Raw genomic sequence first — 8,264 nt, 5'->3', positions numbered from 1 at the left:
GGTGAATTTGTTTCTCTCAGGGACTGTGAGAGATATAGGGTAGTCCCATATACATCTTTCTGTGTATAGTGCTTGTAACTTTACGAAGAATGGGCCAAATTTCTTATCATTTTGATGATTCAAGAACCTTACAGATGCTAGATGCTAGATGATCAACCTTTTCTGATCGATTCCACAACGTTTCTTTCACAATGCAATCGCATGACCATAACTGGTCTTTACCTTTAACCAATTTCCTTGGTAATTTTATTGTACTCATATTATCTGTACTGTTATCCTTCTGCATTTTTTTATGTATTTCATTTTTTTTTTTAAATTAAATACTCTGTATGTATTGTATATGTTTTGTAATAAATAATGAAATAAATACCATACCTTGCCAAACCATAACATACCATCAACAAATTTCTGTGTACAGTGCATATGACTTTTAGGATTCTCAAACTCCACAATGTATGCCTAATATCTGGTACATGATCTGTCGTTTTCAATCGCCTCCACACAGTTTCTTTCACAATGTAATAGCGTGCCTATACAAACCATTTCGAATTACTTAACAGTGTCGAAATCCGCACGTGACATATTGAAGAAATATGTTTTTAATTCATTATTGTTTGAAACAAATTTATGTTCTATTCTGGTGAAGCACACTGCCCTACATGATTTTTCTTTCCCCAAAAATTCAACGTGTTAATTACCGTTGTACAGAATGTTTCTTTCATCCTCTGGAATAAAATCATCAAGCATAATATAAATTATTTCATCTGGTTGTTTCATTATTGCAAAGAGGTTTGCGTGTCATAATTTATAGGCAATCGAAAGTAACTTCAACAATAACAATTACTTTCAATTGCTTTCGTGCAAGCAGCGGGACTACAAGGGGGAAATGACACCAGTTGTCATATTTTTCTCATTGAATTCCATCTATTACAGTAAAGATGAAAAATGTTTTAGCTAAATCAGATATTTTTGTCATGTATTAAACATTCTCTGTGTGGCCATGCCTTGAGCATAATGCATGGCCGTGCAGAGGATTTTTTATGTTGGGGACCGGGGGAAATGCAATGAATTATTGATAATTTATTGCATTTTCTTTGTGCTTTTTATTTGTGGGGGCTGCCCCTACCCTAGCCCCCGCTGCGTACAGTGATGATTCAGTGGCAAAGCAATGGCCTCGTAAATGTGAGGCCACAGGATAAAAATCGTGTCGATGCGCTATATTAGTGCCCTTTTGGGAGGCATTAATCCTCATTACTGTAAGTTATCACTTAAGGGCGTAGGTCCCCTAGTTGATAAGCATAGTAGCATACACATGATTTAGCAATCACGCAAAACAAACACTCACAAATTATTATTCAATAAAATCTGAGAATGTATACTATTAAAAATCATTATTGCCAATGTTATATTGAATTAAAGTGCCGTGTAAACACTTAAATTACAAACTTGTTTATTATATGAATTTTAAAATAATTTAGAATGTAACAAATTTGATATCAATTGAATTTGACTGAATTTATTTTTACGAATAATGCATTATACCAACACTTAACTTGGGTTTACTGTCTCTCTCTTTCTTTCAAAATCTTCCTCAATTTTAATTGTTCTGAACAATACGTTTATGTCAGTTGATTTATGATTATTGGTCCATATAAATCTTATTTTACATATGTGTTATTATACAACACCGGTTTATTTTAGTATTAAACTTGGGGGTACTTGTATTCAAGCTTTGTACAGGATATTACATTTAATTAATAATCATGATTGCCAATTTTATATTGAATTAAGGTGCCGTGTAGCATTTTATTCAAATTACACATTTGCTAATTATATGAATTTCAAAATAATTTAGAACGTAACAAATTTAATATCAATTGAATTTGACTGGATATATTTTTAGAAATAATGCATTATACCACCACTCAATTTGGGTTTACTGTCTCTCTCTTTCTTTCAAAATCTTTCTCAATTTTAATTGTTCTGAACAATACGTTGATGTTTAATAGTTGATATATGATTATTGGTCCATATTAATATTATTACATATGTGTTATTATTATAAAACACCGGTATATTTTAGTATTAAAATTGGGGGTACTTGTGTTCAAGCTTTGTACAGGATATTACATTTAATTAATAATCATTATTGCCAATTTAATATAGAATTGAATTACCGTGTAAATACTTAAACTACACACTTGTTTATTATATGATTTTTTTAAATAATTTAGAATGTAACAAATTTGATATCAATTAAATTTGACTGGATTTATTTTTACGAATAATGCATTATACCACCAATTAACTTAGGTTTACTGTCTCTCCCTTTCTTTCAAAATCTTCCTCAATTTTAATTGATGTCAGTTGATATATGAGTATTGGTCCATATAAATCTTATTTTACATATGTGTTATTATTATAAAACACCGGTTTATTTTAGTATCAAACTTGGGGGTACTTGTATTCAAGCTTTGTACAGGATATTACATTTGATTAATAATTATTATTTCAAATTTTATATTGAATTAAGGTGCCGTGTAGACGTTTTATTTAAATTACACATTTGCTTTTTATATGAATTTCAAAATAATTTAGAACGTAACAAATTTAATATCAATTGAATTTGACTGGATATATTTTTAGGAATAATGCATTATACCACTACCTAATTTGGGTTTACTGTCTCTCTCTTTCTTTCAAAATCGTTCTCAATTTTAATTGTTGAACAATACGTTGATGTTAGTTGATATATGATTATTAGTCCTGTGAAGTCCCATTTACCTTATAATTATGTTTAAATGCGATTGCTCTTGAGTGTTTTGTTTTCTTTTTCTGTTCATATCTATGTATTTAAAGTGTCAATTTATACAGTTTTATTGTACATAGTATATATATATATATATATATGTTTATATATATATAAATATATATATATATATGTTTATATATATATAAATATATATATATATATATATATATATAACTATATTGTGAACCATTTTTATGCCTGTCTTTTTTACTGTATGAAATCCAACTCATGGTTGCAATAAATAAATGAATGAATTAAATATTTATCTAGATCTATTAGGAATAAATCATTGTCAAAATAATTCCATAAATTGAGGTAAAAAAAAAATATTCCAACTTTCTGAGCAACAATGTATTATTGATCGAGGATCTGATTTGTCATGTGATTAATAAAATCTAAATTTTAGGGGATTTCAAGCTTCCTTGAAGGAAGAAGAACTAAATAGGTTCAGGATCGTAGTGACGTCAAACCGGAAGTGCCAGGGTCTACGACTTGAAGCCTTTTCGGCTTTAATTCTGATAGGAAGAGTTACATGCCTTCATAAAATCCCGGTGGTTAGTATTCCTGAAATTATTTAGAAGCTAAATCAGGAAGGTGATGTTTGTTTAGATTTCCTATGTAATTTACAATTCATTTTTTCGAAAAGTTGATGGGCAGTGGGCTTTAGCACGATTAACATCATTTCCCCTAACCTAACAGGCAATGTTTTTTCAGAATACGGCCCCTAATCTAAAGAATGTATTATCTAACTGACATATTGTTTAGTGTTTACAATTCGTCTATAATTGTATTTTTTGTTTTCCTAATAAATTAATCACCATTATTGTCATTGCAATGGTCACGGTTATTTTCAATTTCAATTTGTGTTTCTCACATACTTTATTCGTGGCATAGAACGACAGAAAGCATACACAAACAACATTCAAGCCCCGGCTTTCGCCTGAGTACAAGGCGGACAAAATAGTATACATAATTATGAATTTACCCAAAAAGTAAACAGGATAAAAATACAATGGAAAAAATATAGCGAGCGTGTGATATGGAATCGCTACGTAAGTTTGAGCACTTGGAACATAGACCCAAATATTATGAACTGTAATACTTTTTAAATAGTAAGTACATAAATAATATAGTTATATTTCGATTAATACACAAAATAAAAGAAAGGTGCTCTTGGTAGTGGACAAAACCAGTGAATATAGGTAAGACATTCGGCATGTAAATGTGATGAGTGCTACCTTTATCTTGTCTAAAAATATAAATATTGTACAGAGTGAAGACAACAATTATTCTTAAATTAGAATAAGAGGAAAGTAAACAATGTTTTGCAAAACAATTCTCACTTCCTCCGCAATGTACAATGCAAGGGCTAAGACACCCTGGACCTAAGCCAGAAACTTATTTTTAAGGATAAACGAAGAAGGATAAAACATTGCCACAACAGCAGTATAGACGTAAACCAATCCCTTCAGTCTAGAACCATCAAATAAGACCATTCTTATTAGTAAGATTTAGTCAGGTAGTTTGTTACAGTTTGTGGCATAATAGATCCTGGGGAGGGGAGGGGGTTATGAGGCCTCTATATTCTACTTGGAAGCATATTAGTGAACATTTGAAACCATTGTTTTCAATATCGGATACTAGATAGACGTAGTTTGCGGTTTTACTTTTTTCTTGAATTTTGGATTTTTGGTTCAAAAGGAACCGAAAGTTCACCAAGAACATTATTCTTCTTCACATTGTTAACAAGAACTATATCTGGCCTTTAAACAGATGTCACAGCATTACTAGGAATCGTATCTTCATTCGACATGCACCCCGGGGTATTAACGAAAAAGGTGCATTTGATTTTGATCATCTGTTTGCTTTAGAAACAATACACTCCAGTATACTGTCGTGCCTGTAGTCGAAATGTTTCATATTCAATGTCTTTTGGACACATCATAAGTAGCTAAACATACGGGAATAATAAATTATGGTAAATGATGAGAGTGAAATAACCCAATGCAATTTATTGACTTTATCAAAAATGATGGTGTCTTTTGTTAAGCTAAGAAACGGCGAGGCAATACCTCCTTGTAATCTTTATAGGTCTCCCTATAGGTCTCATAAGCGACTGAAGCTGTGTGAATGCTATACAAACTTAGTGTGGGTTCGAGAATGAATCCTACAACACATCCCACCTCTTCACCGAGAAATAATCTCAACTCAATCCACGGATTATTCGCGGTGTTTTCAATAATCCAGAAAGTTGCATTACACAAAACAAATGTACATCAGGCAGATCAACGTCAACCTGGTTGTTTTCAGATCTTCAAAGTGTTGTCTTTGGTTTATAAACGTCAGCCATGATTGGCAAACATTCAAAAGGCCATAAACGATAATGAAGTATGCTAATATCAGCTCTTCAGTGGATGAATGTAAGGTGCGAAGGAAGATAATAATTGCCCCGATGGATCGTAAGATGTTCAGAATGAATATCCCGCCTGATGCCAAGGATAGGGTGCGATCACTACTCCAGACGAGCCCACCAGGTTCTGAAACGCCACGTTTAAAGGGACTATGTCCCATTTGCAGCAGGCCAAACAAATTGAAAAGTTAAATTCCAACTGCATTTGAAAGACTAATTTAGAACTTCCCTAAAAATGTGGGGCTTGAAAATGTCTTCAAGTGGGAAAATAACGACTATTAGTTGTCAAATCGACTTTAGGGCTAAAGAGCCCAAAAGTAATAGTCTTGATTTTCAGACAATTGCACCGAATGGTCATACGTTTTATGCTGCGCAATATTCAATCAGTTTAATCTTGGCCATCCAAGAAGTGGGTTATTGATGTAGACAAATACTCATGTACCCTTTACAACTCTTTTCATGTATGTTATCACCAAAGAAGAAAAAAAGCCAGTCAGTCACTCAATAGTGTCCGACAGTGAAGTCTAGCAAGTAAACGATTTTCCTTGCATAATTTGAATATGAGAACACTGCTAACGTTTAAATTTCACAAATAGAACATACATGACATATTCATAATTCCTGCAAAGTTCTACAGCATTTGAGGTTGGCTGCAAAAGGGACATAGTACCTTTAAGAGGGAATTCCTGGGATTTATTACCCGTCAGTTACGCCTGAAAATAGAGCAAGCCAATAAGCGGAGTGCCGACCACAATACCAAGGGACCACTTAATGTAAACTTGCATAATCTTTGAGACATCAAAGTACAAATCCGCTCGCAGGGAGAAAACCGCGATTGAAAGGAGCAAGAAAATAACCATTATAACAAAATTATACACTCTTTGCATATGAAGTTTCAAATTCCGTTCCCTTGACCTATTTTGGGGGGTTCAAAGTCACTGTCTCATTTGAGCTCTCTTCATTGCCGAAACGCCTCCGTTTTCTCTTTGAGAGAAAGTTGTAGATCATTTTACAAAACGGTTTACGTGTTTCCTTGACCAAGCAATCAAGGATTTCACTGTCAGAAGGCGCCAGTTTCCGATCATGCATTGGCAGGGCAGAATCTCACATTTTCCAGAGGATACTAGCAGCAATTATACCACACTCAGCAATGAAAGGTTTTGTTAACTCTTCGCTATATATAATGAATTTTCCAAACGTTCCGTTTAATTTGCAGGGGGCGCAGGGGCTGATGATGACTAGGACCAGTCAAGAATGACCCAAAAGGATTCCCTACTTTAGGATTAAACTATACACACACAGCAGGTAAACATAAAACCTATCGCAAAACAGAATTTACCTTTTCTGACAAAGATAGCGTCGTAGTACGTGTTTAAAAAGTTTATACCCAAAATCGCCATGCTGACAGAAAAAAATATTCAGGAGACCCTGAAAACGAACGACACTTTCCTGTAATATGATTCGCTAGAGCAGAAAATACATGTGATATCCTCTGTGACCAAGAACAACATGTTGGTCAAGCTGACAATTGCCAAAATAGTGAACATACGCAGAAGAGATCTGTGCAAACGAGTAAAGAGTGGTTGACAGTAACCATCTGCATGTGTGGCGTGGCCTTTGTGGGTTTCAGTCTCCTGATCATTGGTCGGAGTCTGGACCGTGGTGGTTCTGCCAGATTCCCGCTGGATATGAGTTATACAACCTGGTATCCTTTGGTCATTCAATAATGACTGATACTCATCCGTCGAAGACTCTCTCGAAGATGGTGCCTCGTGGACAGATCCATCCCTCCTGGAGATCAAAGGTGGAGAACTGGTAGCAAGGTATCCCGTGATAAATTGCCCGTTCATGTCGATATTTCCCAAAGAGCGATCAGGTATCGTTTCAACGTTGTCTAATATGCTTATCTCCTGGCTAACGGCCGGAAGCGATGTCCGAATTCCGACGTTCTTCTCTTGATTGATAGGACAGATAGGTAAATCTTGGGACGAAGTCGCACCTTCAGGGATTCCAACAACCCTTACAAAATGACGGCAATGCAATTGCCATAAAACCTCTTAGGATCGATGGTACAAGGTCCTCCGTCGTAGAAACCTAATAATGTGTATCTCAGAAACTACGATGATCAGAAGCAGCAAAACACTTGTGGCAGAATAAGCCAGACTACCGAGATGGGAATTGCCAGATGGTCTGGCAGTTGTCGATGCCGCAAGACTACAGGACACTCCTACACTGATGAAGAAACTCATCATTAAAACGGCATTAAATGGCTGTCGCTGTGCGAATCTTCTAGCCATTTGATCGTGGAATGCTTCTTCATGTGTAAGCCGACGGTCTACACATGTATTATTGATATGGGACTTAACTTTCAAATTTGCGAAGAAACACGCCCGTGAGACCGGAGGTAAATGGCATGCAAACACTATAAAGCGACAGTCTATTTTCTCTACAACTTAACCATGTGACTCGTTTAGACAAAAATGGCGGTTTTCTTGTTGGAACTGAAATATAAGCAGATAATTGGCTGCGTCAATGTTGACGTGCATGAAACGAAATAGATTTTATAACTCATCGATACTAACTTAGTATTAAGGTTAGTCTGTCACACTTGAAAATGTCAAGTGAGACACGCCGGAGGGTACATTTTTGGCTCTCTCTTTCTCTTTCATATATTCCAGACTAGAACTAAGTTTATATGATATTCATTTAATAAATAATTCATATAAAATCATTTGACCGTTCTCTGTAAAGTTTAAGAATGTGGATGTTGTTCAAAAGTCATAGACTTTTCGATGTTAACCCTTTAAATAAAGTAAGCTTGTCTTTGTGTAATTTGAAGGGTTTACACTACTTCGTGTACTTCCACAATTTGAGTCTGCAAATTGAACGGAGTTTTCTTTATTAAGTGTATTACAGGCTTCACAAATTGCCCAGATAAGGTACCTTAATCAGGAGACTTTTTGATTTTGTCACAGCGCTGACCACAAAAACGGAATTCACCGACAGGTTCTCAAAATATTATTTGTTTTCTTCAAAATTATT

The sequence above is a fragment of the Strongylocentrotus purpuratus genome, unplaced genomic scaffold (assembly GCF_000002235.5).
Source record: "Strongylocentrotus purpuratus isolate Spur 01 unplaced genomic scaffold, Spur_5.0 spur5_scaffold_13, whole genome shotgun sequence".
In the NCBI taxonomy this organism is placed as follows: Eukaryota; Metazoa; Echinodermata; class Echinoidea; order Camarodonta; family Strongylocentrotidae; genus Strongylocentrotus; species Strongylocentrotus purpuratus.
This window is presented reverse-complemented; position numbering follows the sequence as displayed.